The sequence below is a fragment of the Acinonyx jubatus genome, chromosome B3 (assembly GCF_027475565.1).
Source record: "Acinonyx jubatus isolate Ajub_Pintada_27869175 chromosome B3, VMU_Ajub_asm_v1.0, whole genome shotgun sequence".
NCBI lineage: Eukaryota > Metazoa > Chordata > Mammalia > Carnivora > Felidae > Acinonyx > Acinonyx jubatus.
The window spans coordinates 41581821-41606628 of NC_069386.1; the positions used below are offsets into that span (position 1 = coordinate 41581821).

The 24808-nt window shown below is 42.8% G+C and overlaps 1 protein-coding gene across 10 annotated transcripts in view; it reads right to left on the bottom strand.

Moving 5' to 3' along the window:
* The window catches only part of TLN2 (talin 2), a 433652-nt gene that overhangs the window by 237081 nt on the left and 171763 nt on the right, over positions 1 to 24808 (bottom strand). For 7 of the 10 annotated variants that reach the window (XM_027067414.2, XM_027067413.2, XM_027067408.2 and 4 more), the window contains one exon: positions 19435 to 19512. The exons of the other annotated variants lie outside the window; for them this stretch is intronic. The gene's annotated coding sequence lies outside the window, so the exon portion shown is untranslated. The remainder of the gene's footprint in view (positions 1 to 19434; positions 19513 to 24808) is intronic. 10 annotated transcript variants of the gene reach the window in all.

Here is a 24808-nt window from a genome sequence, read left to right on the forward strand (position 1 = left end):
ATATATCTTACAACAACCCTGTGAAGGCAAGTACTAAAATAAAACCATTAAACGCACTTTATATGTGAATAAACTGAGGGAAAGAGACAACAAAGTATGACCCATGGTCATGGAACTAATGAGTGACAGACAGAGCCAGGATGTGAACTCCAAAGCCTGAGCCCTGAGCTTTGGTTCTTTACTATTACTTATAGCCCCTGCGACCATCTACACATTTCTGAATGCTGGTCATGTATCTCCCAAAGCAGCACACTTCTTTCCAGTTCTACCTCAGGCAAATGATTTCAAATCTTCAAGAAGGAGATTGGGTAATAAGCCTAGAATATCATTTTGAGCTAAGGAGTTAAACCCAATGCTGGATCCTCACAACACCAACATTTCCATGTAATAGAAAATCGTCCCAGCATGACAGAAGAGATATTGATAAAAAAAATAAATAAATAAATCAACCCAGTAGATAGCACCTATTAAGTGTGTAAGTCAGTCCAAAAGAGTGAGAAGACATTTCAAAGAGCACGCTTATTTTTAATAAAGTGCTCTTCCATTGGAAGATGAGGGAAAAAAGTCTCACGGGCAGGCAGACTCATTTCCATTGCAGGTCAGGCTGCCGCGGTTTTCCAAAACCCAAACCAGTTGCTCAAAGTCCTTCCCATGAAGATCCAGGGCTGGAAGATAAAACACCCTGATGACCTGGCTAAGAACTTCTTGGCATTTGTTGCCGTCATGCTCAAGGGTAAAAACAGAAGGCAATTATGCAGCCATTTCTTCATTTAAAGAGAGCCTGAGAGTCCACCGGGGACCAAGGGCAGCACTTGTGTCAGGGAGAAAACCTGGGAAAGAACACTTCCTAGCAGCAGCAGACCATGGCATTGACCACATCATAGAGAGTATTGATTCATCATCATAAAAAGAAGGAAGGTTGGAAAAAATAACCAGCATCTCCCAGCTCTCTGATAAAAGGGAAGCAAATTACTCTACTAGCAAGACGAGGCCGGGTAGAGAGGTGTGCGCATGAAGGAGGACTGTTCAATGGCCAATCAAAAGATAGCTACTGTCTACCAGGTGCAGAATATTGCGGCACATGAGAGGGGGTAGGTGCATGGCACGGCTGTGGTCAGATACCTGCACTACGCAGGAGAACAGACCTCTACTACAATTCTGAGCTCATCAAGTGAGAGGAAGGGTCTACACTATGAAAAAGATGACCTACCCCAGTGACAGATCAATAATGATCCACCACCGACATCTTTGCCAACACTGATTAAGTACAGCCATGGTGCCAAGTCCTTCCAAAACACTGCCTCATTTAATCCTCCCCAAAATCATGTGAGGCAGTCATTGCTCATCTCCATTTCACTGATTAGTAAATTGATTGGGGTAAGGCCCACGACTCACTCCTGACCACACAGCCAGTAAGTGGTACAACTGGAAATCCAAAGCTTCTTTCTTCAACTCCAAAGCGGACGCTAGGCACGAAGTTACACAAACTCTCCCAAGCCATCAGACGCTCATTCAAGAATGCTCCCTCTGGTTTGAGAGAGCATGGAAGGGTCCCACAGGGAGTAAGGGGATGAGCTTCCTGAGAAACTCAAGGGAAAGAGTCAAGAAAACTACAAGACAAGGAAAGGCTTTGAAAGGCTGGGCAACCGCTTGGCGAGATGTGGTCAAACAATGTCACCAATGCGCACCATTTGCTTCATACTGTGAAGCTTTAGTGATACAGTAACGAGCAACTAATGCAGTCCCCACCCTCCAGGGACTCTGTTCGTGGATGGAGGCAGAGACCTCCAAGTGTCTTGACAGAGTGAGCCTACAAGGCAGGATGTAATCCTGGGGCTCCGGCATGACCTACGATCGGTGGCGTGGTGCTGCCCTAAGTCAATAGTATCAAGTCACTTTTCAATTCCGGCACCACTCATCAGCTTTAAAAGGGTTGGGTTTTTTTTTCTTCCTCACATTTTTGATGATCCTTGGATTATATCTAATTATGGGATGAAAAGGAGGCTTCATCAATATTTTAATATCTGCCTATCTTAAATTGGAATATAGAATATGAATGAGATAATAAGATATAATTACCTCCATTCCCTTCCTTGCCCCCCCACCAACCTTTCCCCTCCAGAAGAAATCAGCTTTCAAGTCATTATGTGGGAAAGAGGTGTCAAGCAAGGTGTGTGTGGGGGGGGGGGGGGGGAGGTGCCATGGTGGCCTAGAACAGAGAAAAACTACAAGAGACTCCATGGTGTTACATTGGAATTTAAAATACTGGTGTGAATTCATGGTTTTCAAGACAGATAGATGAAAAGAACCACCTGCACACACGCAGAGATACACAGAGAACAGCTGTGTGGGCTTAGCAGTGATGTGTGCACGCAAAGATAGATACACAGTTAATCCCCACTATTCGCAGATTGTGTATTTGCAAATTCACCTCCCTGCTAAAATTTATCGGTAATCCCAACAGCACTTTCCTTGATATTTGTGGACACAAGCCAAGTGGCAAAATGGAGTCATCTAACGTACACACTCCAGCTGAGGTCCAACAAGAGGATGTTCTGCCTTTTGGTTTCAGTGCTCAGACTAAACAAGCATCATTTTTGTGGTTGATATAGGGTCAAGATATTTGCATTTTCATGTTTTTGTTGATGATTTAGCTGTTTAAATTGGCCCAAGTGTGGTGGAACACGGTCGAGTGTTCCTAGGCCCAGGAAGACTGCAATGTGCCTTACGGAGGGAGTGAGTAGGTTAGATAAACTGCAATCGGGCCTGAGGGCCATTGGCCACTGAGTTCAATGTGAGTGATTCAACATATATTAAATATGGCTTATTTAAGTAGAAACACACATACAACAAGGTAATGTATTGATCAGCTAAAAATGTTGTGACCAGAGACTGGCAAGAACCTGACCCTGTATTTCCCCAAGGAGCAATGGTTCAACGTTCACTAATTCAGTATTTCCTCAGACAATGTAGACTGTAACTGCTGTAAATAACAACAATCTTATGTATTCCCTAGCTCTGTCCACTGAGAAGGCCTGGGACGGAGGATAGCCCAATATCTAAGCACACACCAGGGCCAAGATCTTGGCTTCAAATTACCTCTCTCTAATGCAAGCTACCAGGGCTCCACAGACAAAGAACTGATTGTAGGGATGAGCTAAGGGAAGTTTTAAGATAAACACTGCACATCTTATTAAGTAAAGAATTGCTCAAAGAATGATGGAGATGTGTCAAAAGGACACAGAAACCAGTTTGAAAGGGCTCCCACTGGCCGAATCAAGAACAATTTAAACACCAAAATGATAGTAACAGACCTACCTTAAGAAATGCAATATGAAAACGTGAGTCCATACCAACATCAATCAATGAATCAATAAACATTTGAGGAGAAATGAGATAGCTCCCGAGTTAGCTCCAAAGTACTTCCCTACAAAATAGTTATTCATAAGAACAAGGGGAGAAAACCTTTTCAGAGGCAAAACCTGGCCAACAGCACATCAAACGTGGGATGACAGGAGCATCATCAATACTGAGACACATCTGGATTGTGCACCACAGGACAGGATGCAAAAACCACAGAGCATCATTTCTGTGATATTCATGCCCAAGACGCAACACATGAATTTAACCATGAGGCAAGACACAACCTAAATGGAGGGATACACTACAAAATACCTGGCCTTTATCTTCAAAAGGGTCTCAATCATCAAAGTCCAGCAAAGATTCACAGACTGTCCTGACTAATGAAGACAAAAGATATGTGACAAGTAACTGCCACAAATGATTCTGAACATGATCCTCCTGCTTTAAAGGATGTGCAAGGGACACGTGACACAATAGCATCTGAGGATTACGTGGTAGCAGTTTAGACGATTGCACTGTGGCTAGGTTCAAGGAGGTCCTTTTACAGTAAAAGTAATTGGAGGTGATCATGCATTAGGGCATCAGATGGTTCAAGGAATCATTCTTTGGGCTGTACTTCCAGCATTTCTGGAACTGTGTGAGTCTTTAAACATTTTTCTGAGTATTGGCGGGGTGGGGGGGGGGGAGATGTGTAACAGAGCAATAAGCACAGCAAGAATGAAGGACACAAGGGGCATCCCTCTATACTAAACTCTTCATCCGCCCCTAGAGCAGGTGCCATCACCACAAGCCCACAAACCCTGCAGACTTACTGCACCGGCCCAGCCTATCCCACATAGCCACCGTTCCTGCAAGAGTGCTCTCCACGGACAGACCTTGAATACTCACCCTATTCCTCATCTGGCTTCTGTTGAGCACTGCCAAGGGTATTCAGGCACTCCCTCTCCAGTCCTTACCTGTGTGGACAGCAGTGGACAACAGCAGCCACTCCAGCAGATTCTCCCATTCTGTCTGACCTACTCCTGTTCAGTCTCCCCCATAATCTCTCTTCCTCGCTTAAACCTCATGGTCCAAAAGTTCTTTCCCAGCCCCTCTTCTGTACACCCTTGTGTGGTGGATCTCATCTGCTCTCACGACTTGCATCCATCAGCTCTGCAGATCTGTCCTCTGCCCTCCTTATCCAAGTCTAGTTGTATCTTCAAGCCCTTTCATAAGCTTATCACCTTCTTTGAAAATAAACTCATCACTTCTTCCGTGCTGCCATTGCTCTCAAACTAGCTCCCCTCCCTCCTGCATTCCTGATTTCAGGGGAACCGGCATCCACCCAACAGCCAAAGCCAGAAAAGAGACACTTAGCCTTGACCTGAGCCTCTCCTGCGCTCTCACATCCAACCACTCAAGTCTTGACTAAGACCTCCTAAGACTCTCTCAAGCTGGTTTTCTCGTAGGATGCCATCATTCCTGCCCAAATTACAACAGCTTCCCACTGAGCTCCCCACTTGTACTCTTACTACCCTTGAATACACACTCCACATCTCACTCAGTGGCCTTCCTAAAGTTTTCAGACTAGATCCTCCTCAGCCTTAACCATTTAAAGGATTCTGACTGCTCTTAGGAAAAAGGCTACACTAGATATCTACATTACATATTACAAGACCTACTTTCAACTCTATCTTAAACCCTCTGTACCAACTAAACTATAGTATTTCCCATCTCTATCTTGCTAGCAACAATGCCCTAAGATCCAGCAGAATGCCTGGCATTTTGTAGATGTTCAATAAATGTTTGATGAAGGAATCTATTAGATGGGGAGGGAGGACAGGCCAACCTAATTTTTAACGCAAACACCAACCTTCAAATATATACAAGTATTAAAGAGATCACTCAAATCCTGGGCAAGCGTTTAACAAAAGTGTCACATAGGGTTTGCACAAAATTATAAGCAGGTCAAGGTCCTTGAGGTTAGACATTAAAGAGCAAGAAGACAGACATACTTCCTCACAGTCATTCAGGGAGGGGTTCTTGGTGTGATGTGTCACACCAGGACCCGATTCCACTTTACTCAATTCCACACAGTAAATGTGAGGCCCAGTGTCTATGGGGTGCTGACAGGAAACTCAGAAAGAGTGGAGCAGTGGGCCTACCCAGGGACAGGGAGACACATATGCACACACAAGCACACACGTGTGCACAGGGCCCAGAGAGAGTCACGATGGCTTCACCAAGGGGTCAAATAAACCCAAAGGAAAGAAGACCAAATTACAGATAAAAATCAAATGAGAAACACTATGGAAACTCACTTGGCACATGACGGTGTGGAAGGCTGTTTCTGAACCTTTTATTATTCCTTACGTTTTCCTAAAACTCCACTAAGATATGGCCATTCTGGGGGCTTGTTGAAGAAGAGAGGCCTATATGCTCCCAACTACTGCAACTGGCTTCACATTAGGGACTGCGGGGGAGTCCAAGGAGAGATGGAGTGAAGAAAAAACATGCAGAGGCAACGGAATTAAGGCCACTTTAGTGTAAAACCATCACTGGAATGGCATCAGTAATCTAATTAAGAAGGAGGAGTCACGCAGGCAGGCCACCATCAACCTTTCAAATCTCAGGAGGAGCTCCAGATGTCTGAATGACACATAAAAAGCTACCATGACTTCTGTGACCCCATGATGGCTCTGATGCCTATTAAGCACTAAGAGAGATCTTTTCCACGTAGGAAAGAGTCTTGAGAGAAATCCAAGGGTGCTTGAAGGGCAAGAAAAAGCCTTCAAATACAAAAAAGAAAAGCAACGTCCGCAACATCCAAGGGACCCATGACCAAGGATGAGCAAATTACTACTGTGCAGACACAGCAGCAGCATAACCGCATGGAAAATTCATCAGGAGATAAGAAAAAGGCAGAGGGCAGTCCAATCAGTGACAGGGAAGCCTCCACACTGACAGCCACAGCCCAGCATGAACATTGGCCATGGCAGGCTTGTGCTGAACATTATTATTAATTCCATTCTCAACAGAAGACATAGGTACAGAAAACTAAGTTTTGCCAATATTTTTAATTCTAGTAGGTGGTGGAATTAAGATTTGTACCCAGGTCTGCCCAGCTTCAAAATCAACGACCTCCTGTCTGAAGTACTCCATCTACTCATTCCCTTGGGCATGACTGTTCCTAACCAGATGAAAAAGGGGGTGCCCAAGTAAACACTCATAGAAGAATGTGATAGTGAGGAAGTTAGACGGCAACACCGTGGTGAACAAAAGCCTTACCATTGTCCTTCCACTTGGGTTAGCACAACGAATGCTCAAGTAATGAATGATCAGCACAGTATTTTGACCTACCATCCTTCGTGGAGAAAATATGTTCTCTAGGCCTGGATTCCACCATCCCTGAAGTTTTTACTGTTAATCTACAGGAGTTCCTTTCCTAGTATTCCAATAATTCCAACCCCAAAAAAGATTTTCTTGAAATGGTAAATGTTTCCTTACTGAGTTCTCTATGCTATCAGTAACACTATTAACTAATACAGGTTAACTAACCACACAAGTGGCAAGGTGACACATTACACCATTTATTAGCCTCATTTGTAAGTCTATCAAAACGTATCCTGTGTGTCCAAGGAAGGGAGATTCTGACATACCATCCCTCAAAGGCCTACCTGTGGCAGCATGCATCTCTCAAGCGGCATTTCCTGAAAATGAAGACTGAGGCAATTCAGGGGATTGGCTCACTCAAAGCAGGGAGAGGCTGGACAGCCCAACACTGCATATTGCCCAGCTTCCTTTGCAGCTCTGGAGTCCAATGTGACAGACTCTCTCCACGAATGAGATGGGCTCACAGGCAACTTTGGTTTGGAACTGAGTCTTGGGGAAAGAGGCAGGGTGTTAGGGCATTCACAAAACGCAACGTCTCTTGGCAGAGAAGGCATAGGGAAGGAGCCAGCATCTCAAATACTGGGTTCCTAATTCGACAGCGTCCCACAGCCTTGGCAGTTTTCCTAGTTCTGGTAGGAGAAAATGGTTCTGGGGGGGTGGGGGTATCCTAGAGGCTTTACCTAGAGCCAATTCCACCTCCACACCTTCCAAGGATTCTGGAAGCACTCATCCTCTGCATTAAATCTACTTGAGCTTTAACTCCCTCAAGTAGATTCTGTGTCTAGTACAGGATATGTGAACAGTAACAAGAAGCTCATCACTTTCTCTAGTTTATTAAATTCACAAAATATTAGGTATAAAATACCGAGCCACAAAGGATCAAGAAACAAACTCAATTTATTTTAATTATACTTTGCCATAATATCATTTGGGCTAGGGTAATTCCTATAAACCATAGTATCACGCAATTTTATAAACCTAAACCCACACTGTAATTCACCTCATTCATAAACATGAGGTAACTTGACCTACTTTCTAATATATTCAGCTCCTCCTTGTCTGCATGAATCTGCAGTGACATTTTAAAAGTTGCTCTAATAATTTCCATTATATGAAAATGCATTTTTTCATTTATATCGTCTTTGATTTTCCTCCCACAAACAAAATACTGTTTTCTCAACAGTCAGCTGCAAATGTCGCAGGAAAACGAGAGGTACAAGGCAGCTGACACAACAGGATCACTGGTGAATGGGCTCAGTATTGGGTTTCTTGATGGGGTGAGGGCGGGAAATAGAGGCAGGAATGAGATGACTCTGCCCTCACCCTCACACAACGTGCAATGAGGATTATGGCTCTCTCTTTGAATATAACCGATGGAAGATTAAAGAGTACCAATTTTATACATAAAGCAAATTCCCTATCAAACAATATAATGAGGTTCATGCTTCTCAATAATTCTCTCATCTCAGGTAATACAAAAAGAAGAAATCCATTCCCTCTCCCACTGACACCTTCCAATTATATCCACATGGAGACCATCAACAGCCAGCCTCCTGAACAGCCTGGGCTCCTCCCCTCTGATGGAGTCCTCTTTGATCCAATGTCCATAATCCTTTTGAGGAGGTCCTTCCTGGGCTCAAGAACTTTCTACGGCTCCCAAATGCCCAGATCAGAGGTTGGCAAACTATGGGCAACAAGCCAAGAATGACTCTTGCATTTTTAAATGGTTGGGGGAGAAAAATCCAAAAGAATCCTATTTCATAATACATGATAACTGTATGAAATCCAAAGTTCAGCGCCCAACTCTATTTGATTGGAACACAGCCACGCTTATTTATTTATGAATCATCTATGGCTGCTTTTTGTACTCCGACACCGACTTTAGAAGCTGCAACAGAGATGGTAGCTCAAAATATTTACAGCCTGGGTTCTTTGCCGGAAAAGACTGCCAACTCCTGCCCTGAAGTGTAACACTGAATGACTTTGGCCAGGCAACACTGGTGGTGAAAACCTGGATTCCACCAGGCTTCCTAAGCCTGATTTCTTCTACTTGAAGACAGAATGTCTATTCCGCCCCAAAGCGCTTCTCTATCTCTCCCAGACCTAACTTCCCTTTTTCGTTCCAGAGTTTGCTTCATCCCACCAGCTTGCAGACATCCTTCTCTCTCTTCATAAAAGGAGTCACATTATATACACAGTTAACTTCCATAAAGTTAGAAAAGAAAAATAATTTTAAGGGTGCCCGAGGCTATTCCACACAGCACTATTCATAATAGTGAAAGATGAAAAACCACACACGCCCACCAACAGGGCAGGCTGAGAAAGTAAGAGCAAACTCACACATTGGAGGACTGGGCAGCTGTGCAAATGTGTGTGGATTATCTCTGTGCACTACTCTGGCCAAGAGCCAGGATAAATTAAGGGAAAAAGGTAGGTAAAATATGTACAGTATACTATTGTGTACTGAAAAAGGGAGGCATATGTAAATACGAAAGCACACACATAATTGCTAGTATAAAAAAAATTGCACGGGGGCGCTGGGTGGCTCAGTTGGCTAAGCGTCCAACTTCAGCTCAGGTCATGATGTTGCAGTTTGCGAGTTCAAGCCCCACACTGGGTTCCAGGCTGACAGCGCGGAGCCTGCTCGAGGTTCTCTCCCTCTCTCTCTGCCCATCCTGTCCTCTCTTTCTCCAAATAAACTTAAATAAAGAAGAAGATAGCGCAAAGACAAACCGTATTTTTTTCAAATGGCACATATGGGGAGGGAGGAAACAGGACGGCAAGGCAAAAAGGGTAAAATCAAACCCCTCTGAATATTCCTCATGTTGTAGATGAGACTTGGAAACCATGACAATATTGCACAAAATTCAATTGAAAAGGGAATCTCCCAAAACCAGAAATGAAATCAAACAATGAACTTAACTATATATACAGCTGGTGGCACAATCACACAGGTAAGAACTATTCCAAACATCTTTACAACTAGGTCTGTTGTGTATGCCATATGAGATACAGCAAATGAAAAAATATGGGATCACTGAGACCTGGGTGAGGGTGGGGTGGTGGTGGTGAAGAAAGAACATAGATATAAAAGTGATCAAGTAGAACCCTCTATACCTCAATTTTACTTAGAAGTATCTATACAAATAATTGGTTTTACGTTTATATATAAGATACACAAACACAAATACACATATATACACATGTATTCCCTAGTTTGGTCCACTGAAAAGATTCAGAAACAACGATGACTCCAATGAGAATAAACATTCTTAGTTTCTACACTGTGCCTTTTAAATACTCAACGGAACCAGAGTTCCTTGGAAAAGTGGCAGATCTAACTCGGGAGTAGGAACCAGGTAAGACAAGCCTGTGACACTGTGTCACACAAGAAAGGATACTAAAGAAGAAGAAAAAAACCTCAAATCTTGTCCAAAAGGATTTGGCAGCCAACTTGAGTTAGTTTCTGCTGGCCAGAATTGGCACAATTTGAATATCAGTAAGGAGATTACATTGAAATGCATCAATTATATTTACACCAAAAAAAAACAACAACAACAACAACAACAAATAAAACTTCAGGGATCACTTTTGGAGGATGCCACCAGGGAACCCAGTGTATTTGAAAATATAGGGAATATCAAGCCTTGATCTTTGCTTCTATGAACCTCAAGGTAAACACACAATTGCCATGAAACTTCTCTTTAACTATTCTCATATATAAATAAGGAAAGAATGATAGAACTGACAATCACTATTTCACAATCACTAATGAACGAAAAGATATAGGCAATGATCAATGACCGCCAACATCACAAAAGAGTGAGACCATTCGTGACTATGAATTTAATGAAAATACACAGCCTACGTTTGATGTAGGCTTGACAAGACGGAAACAAACATCTGGATCTAAATGTGACCAAAACCTAAGCTTTAACAAATCATAAAAAACACAAGGAACAGAGAAACAGGTTAAACAGCACCAGAGAGAAGAAGTCATTAAAACCCACAGTATGGGAAATTCCACAGCCTAGTTTCTCCACCTCAGCACTACTGACATTTTAGGCCAGATAATCCTTTGCTGTGGAGGGCTGTCCTGTGTGCCATAGGATTTTAGCAACATCCTAAGCCTCTACCCACTAGATGCCAGTAAGCCTGCCTACAATGTGACGAGTAAAAATATCCCTCAACACTGTCATATGTCTGTCGATAGGGGAGGGAGATCATTCTCAGGCTTTCTACTCTAAAGGACAAACAACCCAGTTTCTTCAACAAACAAATCACAGGAGGGTGGGGGAGATGGGTCTCTAATCTTCTTCTGATCTGGACTGACTCCTTCATCAGTCAATTGCCACATGGAAGCCTCGTTTGGATCCTAATTCAAATGAACAAACAAACAAACAAAAAGGACGTGGGACAACTGAGAAAAGTCAAACATTAATTTGATATTTATTGACATTAAGGAAATACTGGTAATGTTTATGTTTTCAGTGTGACATGGTCTAAGTCTTACCTTGGAGAGACATATACTGAAATACTGATAGAATAAAATAGCAAAGAGGTGTTTCAAAATCAGGAGTGGGAAGAAAGAAGGGTACAGATGAAACAAGACTAGGATTAATCCTTGTTGAACCAGGATGGTAGACATATAGTTCACTATAAAATTCTCTTCGCTTTTGCATGGGTTTCAAAGCCTCCATAAGAAAAGGTATACATAATCAATCCGGCAGGCAATTCCACTCCTACTCAGAGAGCAAGCAAGTCCTAAAAAGACCACGGAAGGGACATAAGAACTTTCAGACACTGAGCAAAACCCAGGGAACTAGGTTTCTCTTGGGGTCCTACCTGGATGCCCAAGCCGCTCTACCGTTTACAACATGGGCCTTAAACAAAAGCACCAATGACTTAGCAGCAAGCTCTCCCAGGGCTCGGAGAAAAGCCTGCTCTGTTGGACTGACCAGGAGAGAGAATACCAGCCCCTCATGGAGCATCTTCCCACGGGATGTTCAGGAGCAATTTTGTCTCCGAGGGTTTCTTGCTTTAAGTGCTGGTTTTAAAAGTTTATCCCCAGGTGACTGGGTGGTTCAATCAGTTAAGCATCCGACTTCGGCTCAGGTCATGACCTCGCAGTCTGGGAGTTCAAGCCCCACATCGGGCTCTGTGCTGACAGTTCCGAGCCTGGAGCCTGCTTCAGATTCTGTGTCTCCCTCCCTCTCTGCCCCTCCCCCGTTCACACTCTGTCTCTGCCTCTCAAAAATAAGTAAACATTGAAAAAGATTTTTTAAAAATAAAAGTTTACCTCACTTTTCATACCCTCAAAAAAAATTTTAAGAAGTTTACCTCCAAGTAAGATGTGAAATTTTACTTACCCTGCAAGGAGCCCACGTCCCTGCCAGCCCTAAGCAGCCCATCTCGGGACTTCATTCCAGGTGAGAAAACACCACCTTTTCTCTTGCTTAACCCACTGTGGCTTATAGTCTGTTCTGCTGGAAGGAGCAAAACTGAAACCAATTCACTCAGAAATAAATGCTTTCTCTTGGAAACCTACTCTACCCCCTTAGATATAGCTCCTTCCTCCAAACTTCCTCTCCTCCTGCTCATTGGTCAGATGCCTCTGCACCTGTGGAGTGTGGAGACCCAAGAGAACAAGGCCCACGTCATTATACTGTGCGGTGTTGATCTGTATTTGTCCTTCCTAGTTCAGAAAACTGAATATGCTTCCTCTGAATCCAAACGTCTGAGGACAGTGGCCAACCAAGGAGACGAGGCCTCACTTTCACACAGGTCATGTCCCGGGGCCTGCATCAAACTTTCCAAAGCGCTGGCAAAATGAACCACGCATCCTGCATGACCCCGATGCCTGGAGCCAAATGGTCTCCTACAGGGGAGATGGAATCGTTTTCACTACTTAGAGGTAAATAAATGGAAGAATATGTAACTAATTTGGGGACTATTTAGCATCAGGTAATACAAAGGTAATACAAAACCCTTCTTCCCTTCTCTTGCTAAAGGGTTGGGTTCAGTCCCACTCTTCTAGAAGCTCCATTTCCAACCATGGGATAAAATTTTGATCAAGATTTAAACTGCCCAAGTAAGTCACTTTTACACAAAGGTCAAGTCACCTATATAACTGTGAGGATTAGTGATCTTTGTAGAATGGAACCAAAAAGGTCTCACCCAGATTACAACCCTACCTGCTTAGCACCCTATCCTCTCCTTACAGTCAATCAGTAAATATAAAAATTAAAAATAGTCAACCGGAATTGGATCATTAGAAGTTCTTACTAGGGTCACCTTGGACTGTGTATCACTACTAAGTCTCAAAGCAGGAGAGATTACTTCTGTAACCATTGCAACAAGGTAAATATTGACCCGTATCTGTGCATTAAGACTGGACGTCACTAAGGCTAAACAACTCTCCCATATGTAAATGAGGTGCAGCTCAACTGACTTCCCTTTCATTCACTACTTACTTGAGAGCACAAACTGAGTAGGTCTAGAGGTTTGGAAAGTAAGCACTGTTTGCACTTTGACTGAAGACGTTAATGCTACTACCGCCTTCACTGAGCAGAGTGACAAAGAGTAACGCCAACCACTCGTCCATGAGCTACTTGCCTAGAAAGCAGACGACCAACTCAAGACAGGTTTGAGGAGAGACTGCTCCTTCCACCTTACCCGGGTCTGCATCATGAGGAGAGCAAGCAGCTGGAGAAGAGGAAGCCCAATGCCGTGTAAGGGAGCCGCCTGCTTTGGGCACCTGCCATCCACCTGGTCAGGACCATAAGCGCAATCCACCAAACACAGGTAAAGGGAAAGATTTACCCAGACCGCCACATTCATAAGAAAATGAAGTGTTAAACGTAAATGTGATGGTCTTCCCAAACTCTCTTCTAAAAGAGCCACCAAAACACAACATACATTAAGAGGATCAAATGTACCAGACTCCCACACGTATACTCCAGGCTCTAAAAAACCCTCTAAACCCACCAACACCATTGACAAAGCACCTTTTCCCTATTTACCAGCAGGGTTGAGTAGGAAGCCCCTGTCTCGATTCAAGTTCACAAAGGGAACACTGAGTAGGTAAGGAGAGTGCCATTTCCAGTCACAGACTTCTGCATAATGAATTCTTGGCCACACAACAAGGATGAGGGTGGAATTAAGCAGGGCTGGTTTTGCTTAGAACAGCAGCCATTTCCTCAGGGTGGGGGGAGGGTCCGTTGAAAAAAGTGTCCATGACATGGCAGATAAGTCTTTTCTCACCTAGGAAACCACAGCTGACACCATGCCCCCCCCCCCCAAGGTTTTAAGAAGGACTTCCCAGGGGAGGCCTTGGATGAATCTCTGATCTAGATCTCAACTTCTTCATGGAAGCAGTGTCCATGGTAATTTTTCTGTTCCAAAGGGCTGGTGTGAGCATTTCTGCAAACACCAGGCCTCAAATGCCTAGGTGCCTCACACACCAGATCCTCAATAAATGAAGGCTAATTTTAAAGACCAAGGTGATTACCTCTTCTGAGACACCAGAGCCTGAAGCCATTTTTCCAACAGTATTAACACTGATTAGCTTTTCCAGGCCATCAGCACTGGCTTAGGGGTAGGCAGCATACCCTGAGAATTTAGACGGTTCTGGGTTGAAGGTGGAGGGTGGGGGGCAACGGGACTAAGACCTCCAAACAGAAAGCAGGTTCCTCGGAAGGACGGGAAGACTGAGAAGCTAGGAAAACTTGAGGCCGTGCCCAAGATGGCTGTTACCACCTAAAAGGGAGAATCCATTCAAACATGCTCCACAGAGGTGCCAAGGTATGGGGACATCAGGCCCCAGAGAGGAAGAGCTATACTCTCACCACGTAACTGGGCTGTGATGGCAAAAGCTGCTACCCTCATCCCAACAGAGTAAATGCTGCTTCTTGCATTTAACATTCAGAATCAAGTCACAGGTAAATCACGGAAGCCCGTACTAAACAAGAGAATATAAATATCACCAACGTGGAGCATTAGAAAATCAAAGGTACAGCTGCCCCAAATGGAGAGGTAGATGATGGTGGGTGGAGGGGGTCAACAAGAAACAGCCTATGGAGGAGACAGAACAAGGATGAGGAGGTTGCTGAGGGGGCAGGGAGGAGACAGCTATGGGACTGAAAATGTTAATCAGCTGCAGGGAGGAAGGGAGAAGGGGGATGGTCAGAGTGAGCTCATCAGCAATCACAACAAGACACCATCAACAGCTCTTAAAACTGATCAAGTGAGAAAAGGTGCTGCTAGCATAGTATTTATACATGTCCAAGCCACAAAAGTAAAAATGATCTGCAGGGGGGGGAAAAAAAGGGTGGTTCCTTCTGAGAAAAGCAAGACTAAGTGAAGGAAGAGGTAAAGTAAAACCCTATTGCTTTCATTACAAGCCGTTCTGGAATGTTTTCCACTGTTAGCCATTTGCATGCATTACTTCGACTAACATTATATGACAGGCAAGATCCTCTAGAAGACTAATGTTTAGATCACAGCTGTAGGTTTTTTCTCAACTTACAGCAGGCTTCACGGTGCCGTGTTGAGTCCTTGCAGCACGCTTAAGCTGGCCTGCAGCATGCTTAAAGTCATGTTTAAACTCTGCGAGTAGACTAGTTATTTTCTGGTCTGAAAAGCTGTCCAATTCCGATTTGTTATAAACAGAAAGGCTTTGATGATCATTTTAGGTCTTCAGAATATGGGACTTCATAGCTAAACTATGGGAGTTTTAAAGGTTTGTGTTCTATAGGAGACTATTTCAACGCAGACACAAATATTCCAGAGCCGTCAAGTTCGGGAATGACGATCAACTCTTAGGAAAGGCTCAAATCTTGAGCTCTCCACAGGGCTAACCTTGAAAGAGATTAAGTGATGAGCCTCATTAGTCAAAAAGCATACAGAAACAGCACATTCTATTATACCCGTGAATTCCTAAGTTTAATGAAACACAATCTGGAAATTGTTGTTGTTCTGAAACATTTACTAAGCACAGACAGCAGAGTGAGGAGCCTCGCACATGACAGGGAACCCTGATCAAGGATGTGATGCTAATTAGGATGATGCTAATTAGGACTCCCAGCCACTCAGGGAGCACAGGGGGGTAAGCAAGTGGCAGTGCCTCCAGTCAACCAGCAGAGTAATCTAAAGAATCCAGCTAATAATGGAGGATGGCAGGAAGACAAAAGTGCCTAACAGATTACATTTTTAATGAGGAAAAATAAGCATCGGAACTCACCTTTCCTGACGTCAGAGCTTTTAAGGGACTGATAATGACAAACAGCTATGTAGATCCTGCTTTGAATTTTACCGATTCAAGACCTCCCCTAAACAGCACTGGGAATTAACGATTCCCAGAGAGTCAGAAACAGTGTTTTTCATTTAAAATTGGTTTTTAAATATTTTTCTTACAAGCCTGCAGGGAAAATGGAGATAAGTTCAGAATATTACATCTATTCTTAAATCCAGAATACATCACGAGTCATTAAGTAAAACGTTAAACAAGTCATTTGTCATATGTGCCCCCCCCAAACACTTTATCAATTTCTCTCCTCTCTCATGCACATAACCCGTTAAGAGCACACGTTTATTCCTGTGACGCATGGCTATCTCCAATTCGCAACGTTCACCCCTACAAGATCTCGCCCAGCAGTGCTTGGCCTTCTGAAATACTCAGAACATGATTGATTGATTTTATTTTTCATTCATTAAATTGTATTCAGCCTCAGCCTGGCCCACATCCCTTAAAGCAATTCTCCCCTCTCTGGTTTATGTCAAAATAAAAGCTTCTGCTAGCATTTCTTCATGACTTTAGACACTTTCAGCAGTGTCAAGATTTCAGATAATTTCTCGTATTCGTATACATTTAAGACAAATGTTGCTGTTGTTTGATATAGCTTTCTCCTAAAAAGGATAGTGAAATAAATATCCTCAGAAAGCGAGCCAAATGAAACATACAAATCAGGCAGTAAACCAAGAGAAGCGTTGACGGAAGGGAAAACAACGAGGTAAGTCTGTCAAATTTCATTTAAGTTGCCAGAAAATAGGAATGTTAAAGGAATCACCAGGGGAGGAATTCCAAAGGACCGAACCACTGTGTTCCTATCAACGTTGGCCACAGGATATTTCACAGAGCTTTCAAAAGCAGCAAAGATTACGTAGGCATCTTGAAATAGGTGTTATTACTGCTCCTTCCCCACAGTATTTTCCTCTCCTAGTGATTCAGTCCATTATTGCCCCTGTTCTCCACCCACCGTGCCCCCAGTCACAGCCATACACCCCAAGGAGAAGTAAATGGAAAGCCCAGTTTTCCCTTCTGTACAGGCCATGGCCTAAGAAAGCACTTGGCTCACTGCTCTCGGATCTGGAACCCAGGGAAAGGCTTACGTCTGAGGTGCTTCCTGCCCTCTGGGCCCAAGCCCCTTAACCAAACAGGACCTGTAGGTCCTCCAAGGACAACACGCAACACCAGGACAGCCAAATGGTTCCTGAGCAGGAGAGCTCCCTTACCCTTTCCTATCCCCTATACACGTGATCCCACTGCCCTCAGCGCAGAACTCTGGGCCGTGCCCTCCACCCCTCCCCAGCCCTCCGCTCCCCACACAGACTGTAAGCACTGGTCTCCCTGCAGGCAGGCATTCAGCCCACTGCACTCCTGCCTCTCAGCGTCCCCACACTGGAGGGGCACACTCATCTGTCAGATACTACCTGGCCGGGGGGCTGCCCACCATGGTGAGAAAGGAGGATTCTGTATCCTTTCATCCAACAACTTAAGATCCCATCAAATTTATGTTTACGTTGACTGCAAGATAGCTCACGGCTCAACTGCATGTTCATGTGAATCAGCCATTTTTATTTGGGTTTCCCAAGAGAATGGTCCCTTCTCTTCTGTTTGACCTCACCTCTCAATTCAACTAGGCTAACTGTCACGGCATTTTCTCGCAAGAGCTATTGTGGACTACGGTACAGTTCTATCCTGCTTCAAAGGAATGAGACAGTTTTAGAGGCAGAACAGCCCTTAGCCATCAGTCAGGCATGCCAAAATTTCCCAAATGCCAGTCTTCAGCCAAGTGCTGGCTAGTTCATGGCTAACAGTCGCAGGTCAGCAGGGAACTGACAAAGAGGTGTAAGCAGAAGAGAATTTTCATGTACGAAAATGCTAAGCGCATGCCATCTAAAGACAAACGTAGGACATTCCTACTTTTTCAGTATTAAAGTATCTGTTTTTTCATGAGATGTTAGATGCGAAGGTTTTTTTTTTTTCAAATCTTTAATGATGAAAAATTCTGAAGCAAAATAGTATAGGATATAAGCATAGTGAAGACTCACACACTCATCCAGCTTTAATAATGATCAACTTTATATATACATAGCCAAAAACATATACTAGAAATTGGTCATGAAGTTTTTTTTTTCCTGTTCCACAAAATCTCAAAGTGTGGGAACGACTAATTGGGGCCAGCCTACACGTTTTACAGATGAAGATATGAAAATTGGCAAAGATCAGCTTGTCCCCAGCTGTGCAGCTGGTCAGAAACAGAACCAGTAAGCCTCGTGTGCCACAATACGGTTTTTGAGAAGAGGGGCACAGCCAATCCTTCCTAACCTGTCAAATGTCAATCCAAGGACACCAAGGACCTGCCTTTTGTCCCTGCCGAGGGAACTTGGGAACGTGCAGCCCCATCTGGGACAATCAGAGTGCAAAACCCATAATCTATAACCCAAGTTCATTTCAAGAACCACCAAGCAGTTTCACAGTGCAATGACTACTAGAATTTTCTACATTCCTTATCAAACACTTCAAAAATCAAATGTTTATAAAGCAAACAAGTGTGAATAAATGAGAATTCATGCTGTAAGGTTAAAAAAGAGCTACTTATCCATTCTTGCAGACTCCCATCCTCACCCCACCCAACTACGAGGTGCAAAAAACAAACAGCAATGTAAGTAGTAAGACCAGACAGCTAGCTACACAGGCCTGCCTCAGAAAATATCAAATGAGACAGGCTAAGTGACAATGTTTCCACACTAAGTTTTATCAATGCAGGGGAGTGGCTAATTGGTAAGAAGATACGTCTTTTTTTAATCTTTTTTTAAAAATGTTTGATTTTGAGAGAGAGAGAGAACATCTGCACACAGAGGAGGTGCAGAAAGAGAGGAAAACAGAATCTGAAGCAGGCTCTGTCAGCACAGAGTCTGGCGCAGGGCTCAAACCCATGAACCATGAGATCATGACCTGAGCTTAAGTCAGATGCTTAACCAAATGAGCCACCCAAGGGTCCCAATAAGAGGATATATTTTTTAGCGATCATGGGGTGGCTCAGTCAGCTCAATGTCCAACTCCCAATTTCAGCTCAAGTCATGATCCCATGGTTCAGGAGATCGAGCCCCTTATCAGGCTCAGCGCTGAGCCTCTCTCTCTCTCTCTGAAAAGTAATTAAGCACCTAAATTTTTTTTTTTAATGTTTATTTTTGAGAGAGAGACCAAGTACAAGCAGGAGAGGGGCAGAGGGAGAGGCAAAGAATCTGAAGCAGGCTCCAGGCTCTGAGCTGTCAGCACGGAGCCGGAGGCAGGGCTTGAACCCAAGAACCATGAGATCATGACCTGAGCCGAAGTTGGACTCTCAACCAACTGAGCCACCCAGGTGCCACAACACTTTTTTTTTTAAAGGAGATATATATTTTTAAAGGACTCACCGAAATTCTCAGTTTATGTAAAGAGTTGATTTCCCTGAAGATATCCTAAAGCATCGGAGAAGCCTTCAGCAGCAATACCTAAAACAGTAGAAATCATCAGAATCAAGTGATATTATAGATGTCAGTTTGGGGGGGGGGGGACAATTCTCCATCTATACATTTGGTCATTTCCCCCCATACTAAGCATGAAAGGAAATAACTCAGGAAACAATGAATTTCCGCTCCAACACATGGGCTGGGAATTTTCTTTACCAACAGGGAATTGAGGTCCCAAGACAGTTATTTCAAAGACCAAAATTATGTTACTGTTGGCAAAGAGGCAAAAACTCATTCCTCCCCTTCCCTGTGGTAAAAATCCTTAATGGTTTTGAATTTAAACAAAGACCAAATGTATACATCTCCCCACCCACTTGCCCCCACCAGTGTTTAGAACAAAAATCAGGCACTTTTCTCCTTTTTAAAAATTAGCTTACAGGAGCCTTTCTGGTCTCATTCACCCTTTTCCTACTCAGCTCCTCGAACGTGTCTATCAAGTGGTGCTTTCTTGCTTCAACTGTTCCCATCTTATTCCCGGTTCTCGGAGCCATTCACAACTGACCATTTAGCACCCCAGTCCCTGGGAACCCAGTCTGAAGCAGAGAAGCACCATCATCGACTGTCCAAATCAAAATGGCTCATAGCCACAGTTAACAAACAGGTATCTGAGTAAGAACATATATGTGAATCCTTGAAACAGGATAAACATTCAACTAAAGAACCAAGTACTTATATGAAATAGACCCAGGTACATGTAATCATACCTGGGTAGTTATGTAAGACTAGTTAATAAAAGGTGTTGGTTAGCTATTTGGGAGAAAGAAAAAATCTAGATCTCTACCTCTCTGCTTATAAAAAAACCAAACTCCAGGTAGAATCATGAGTCCTAGAAGAATATATCAATAAATAATTTTATACCACAGGGACAGAAAAGCTTTAAAAAAAATTTTTTAATGTTCATATATTATTGAGAGAGAGACAGACAGACACACACACACACACATACACATGACACGTGAGCAGGGAAGGGTTAGAGAGAGAGGGAGACACAGAACCTGAAGCAGGCTCTGAACTGTCAGCACAGAGTCTGACATGGGGTTCGAACTCACAAAGCCTGACCCAGGGCAGGGCTCGAACTCACCAAGTGTGAGATAATGACCTGAGCCCAAGTCAGATGCTTAACTGACCGAGCCACCCAGAAAAGCTCTTTCTAAACAGGACATCAAAAACTGAAACTATAAAGGAGTGAGACATCTGGCTGGGTGAATTTTTTAAAATTTCAAATTTGTGAATGGCAAAAATGTGTCAAAAATAAAAACAAAGAACAAAAGGTGGTATTTTCATCAAAAAGTAAAGTAAGAAACGAGGTACAATATTTATACAGCAGACATATAAAGGCTACTTTCCTTATTAAGCAAAAAAATGAAGAGTAAGAAAATAGTCCTGTCAAAATGGACAAAGACGATTAATAAGCTTTCATTAAGAGAAGAATCCTAATACAGGGTGGCTAGGTGGCTCAGTTGGTTAAGTAGACAATTAACTCTTGATTTCCGCTCAAGTCATGATCTCACAGTTCGTGAGATCTATCCCCGTGTCAGGCTTCCTGCAACAGGACATGCTCTCTCAAAATAAGCATTTTCAAAAAGGAATCACAATAGCAATAAACATATGAGAAGATAATCAACTACACTAACAATGAAAACATACAGCTTTAGAAAATGGAGGATTTTTTAACCTATCAAATTGATAGAGATGTTAAAGACTGACCACAGCCAATGTTACAGACATAGTTCACGATGTAGTCCACCACTTACATAATTTTGTCCACGTGTAAAATGACATATTCTTTGATCCAGCAATGCTACCCCTAAGAATTTACGGGTAGTTAATTGTGTAAGCAGAAAGATGGATATATATAGCACTGTAATTAACAGAGAAAACAAGTCAATGCCCTAAAGTTTCACAAATAGGAGGCAGGTTAAATAAACCATACAGACACTGAAAATAACAATTGAGGTTTGTATGTCTTGATATGAAAAGATATCCATGTGAAACAGGTGAACAACCATGCAGAGTATGATTCCATTTGTGTGTGTGCGTGTGTGTGTGTGTGTTCCTAGATGTCCTAATACTCATCTAGAAGCATGTTTATCAAAATAGTTAGGATCACCACTGATTATCAGGATTTTAGAGCATTTTTTCTTCTTATACTGTATGAATTTCTTATGAGCAGGATTTTTCCAAAGAATACAATGAAGCCTTATTATACTCCAGGCTCCAGTGTAAAGTGTTACACTACATAGATTTCTACGTGCCTTCGATCAGCTTTCCTCTGAATTTACTGACATTTGTATCACACACGGCTTGTAATGAGCATTGGTACGAGTTCCCTTCCTCATCTCCAGCTCCTGTCCCTTCCCTAGGGCCACTCTGTCCTTGCATTTGGGTTTCTAAAGACACACCTGTATCCTTATTCTAAAACCCCCCTTTTTCACTTAACCTAGCTCAATTCAGTTTGTTACTTGTGATCAAAGGAGTTCCACATAATACAGTGCTGCTTTTTATTTTCCATCTTCTCCATCATCCCATTCCATTTGAAAATAGAACAGTAAACCCTGTAATCACATCAATGAAGATTTAGGACATATAATGTCTTGTAATGGTTATGACTACAGCCAAAGTAACTGAAGCAGGAGACTCAAAGCTAGTGTAACAAAGGCAAAAGTATTTCAAGAGACAGGTAGATTCATTCCTGACTAGTCAGAGTGCTGATGAAAAAACTACCTGAATAAGAATAAAAACAAATGGGACATACTTGTCCAGATGGGCCATTTCTACGGTTAAAATATTCTCCACTCTCATGTTTTAACCACTTCACTGATTTATTTTTATTGGATTATGTTTATCTATGAAAAGCCTTTTTTTTTCTGTTTAGACTATAACATAATGTTTTCCCATAATGGGACCATTATGTTCAATTTATTTCCAGCAAACAAATTTATTCTTCTCATTGCCCTATTTTGAAAGGTTGAGAAGTTCCATATAACGCATGAATCCTCCTAATACCATAATTATAAACCTGGTTAAAAAGCTATAATCCCTTGTAGACATACAAATCCCTTTACAGGTGTGTTGGATGTAAAGTACAAATCTAATTAATCCTTCCCTCCATCTCCTGGAGGCTCCCTCTCAAAAAAAAAAAAAAAAAAAAAAAAAGTCCCTAGAAAGTAGACAAAGGACAAGAACCACTATCCAATTTCAGTAATGAGTAATCATGAGACCTAACCAAGTATGTGTGTCTCCAGGGCCTAAGTCAGACAAACACACAGGGCCAGCCTCTCTCTTCTCACCCCTCCCCGGTAGAAGGGCATCTTTCTAAATGGATGGTTGGGGGCAGGTGGACAGGGAGCCAAGCAAGTCCGAATCTGAGGCTGAGACACATCAGGCAGGATTTGAGACACAACACAATACACTTAGGGGAGACAACAGCAGGGTGGTGCAAAGTATAGACTGACCCTGGATCACTTACTAGTCATTTGGCCTCGATGTGCCTTAACCTCTGTGTGCTTCAATTTCCTCCTCTGTAGTAATGCCCATCACAAGAGCTGTTTTGAGGATTAAAGAAGATAGTGTATCTAAAGCAACCAACAATGCTCAAGAGTCTAACATGGTCTTACTAGAGCTCAGTTTGGTGGGAGCAGCCTTGAGCAGAAACTCATTGTTTATTGCCTACTCATAGGAAGTAAGGTCCCTAAAAGAACTCTGGAATAGTATACATCTATGCATGACACTTACCTATCAAAAGTGTTTCCTCTTTAACATGGATAAGACCTTTACAAATGAATAGAAACTAATTTTAGAGGTACCAGAAGCACATTAAAGAACTCTGCCTTAAAATGGACTTCTTTGGGACATCATCGGATACATCATTTGGCAGCTCCCTTTTTTGAGTAATTTGAGTACCACGCGGTACCTTTTCTGAGTAATTTGAGACAGGGGTAGGTAGAGGTGACCAAAAGATAGCAAACGCCATGGACTTGTCACCACCCTCGGCACTTTAGGGCTGGACTTAACTGCTTTTGTATCCCGGGCCATTTGCTACTGAGAATGTATAGATACAGTTCTTAACTCAGTGCCTAAAGCAAAGTGCCCCCAAATGGTACATCCACTACTGATTATCATCTTCACAGCATTAAAGAAACAAAACACATATTCAGTAATCTGACTGAGACCATACAAAGTACTTTTTCACCATGAGGGTTTGATGGACATTTGTTTTCCACATTTTACTTGGCAGCATTTGCACAAGAATGTGGGGCCAAGGTGAAGAGGATCTGAGGAGGCAAGGACGTCTCAAGCCACAAAGGGCCTCCACAAGGCATGTGGCTGACATCTCATGACATGGTACAGATCCGAAGCGGCTAACAACACCTCTGTCCTAACATTTCATTAAAAGACAAGGAATAGTGTGGAGCGCCTGGGTGGCTCAGTCGGTTGAGTGTCCGACTTCAGCTTAGGTCATGATCTCGCGGTTTGTGAGTTCGAACCCCGCGTTGGGCTCTGTGCGGACAGCTCAGGGCCAGGAGCCTGCTTCTGATTCTGTGTCTCCCTCCCTCTGTGCCCCTCCCCCGCTCATGCTCTGTTTGTCAAAAATAAACATTTTAAATAAATAAATAAATAAATAAATAAATAAATAAAAGACGGAATAGTGTAATAACACACTCAAGCTTTGTCCTAACACCATCAATATGAGCATAAAAATCAGGAGAGGGGCCCATATCAACATATCTTCAATGTTTTTGCTGCCCAACATTATTTAGAACATAACACCAAGCAAAGCAGAGAAAATCTAAATTGAGCTGATGAGAAGAGTATGCAGTTGGCCCTTGAACAACATGGGTTTGAACTATGTGGGTCCACATGTATGTGGATTTTTTTTTTTTTTTTTTTTTACAGATACAGCACTGTAAGTGTATTTGCTCTTAGGATATTAACATTTTCTCTAGCTTACTTTAAGTAAAGGGTATGTAATACATACAACATACAAACTACGTACTCATTGACTATGTTATCAATGCAACTTGGGGGAGGGGAGAGTCAAAAGTTACATGCCCATTTCTGGCTGGGGGCAGGAGTGGCAGCCCATGTTATCCATGTTATCCTGGAGTCCAATGTACTACTTTTAGCTTGCATTTATCACTAACATTGGACACATGTACTCCTAATTCCTCAGGAGCAAAATCCAAGAAGCAAATAAATCAGATAGTTCTTCAGAGCCCTAAAATGCAGACTGGAAGAGACAGAGTAAAGACAAATTCTGCAAACAAAAATTCTCCCC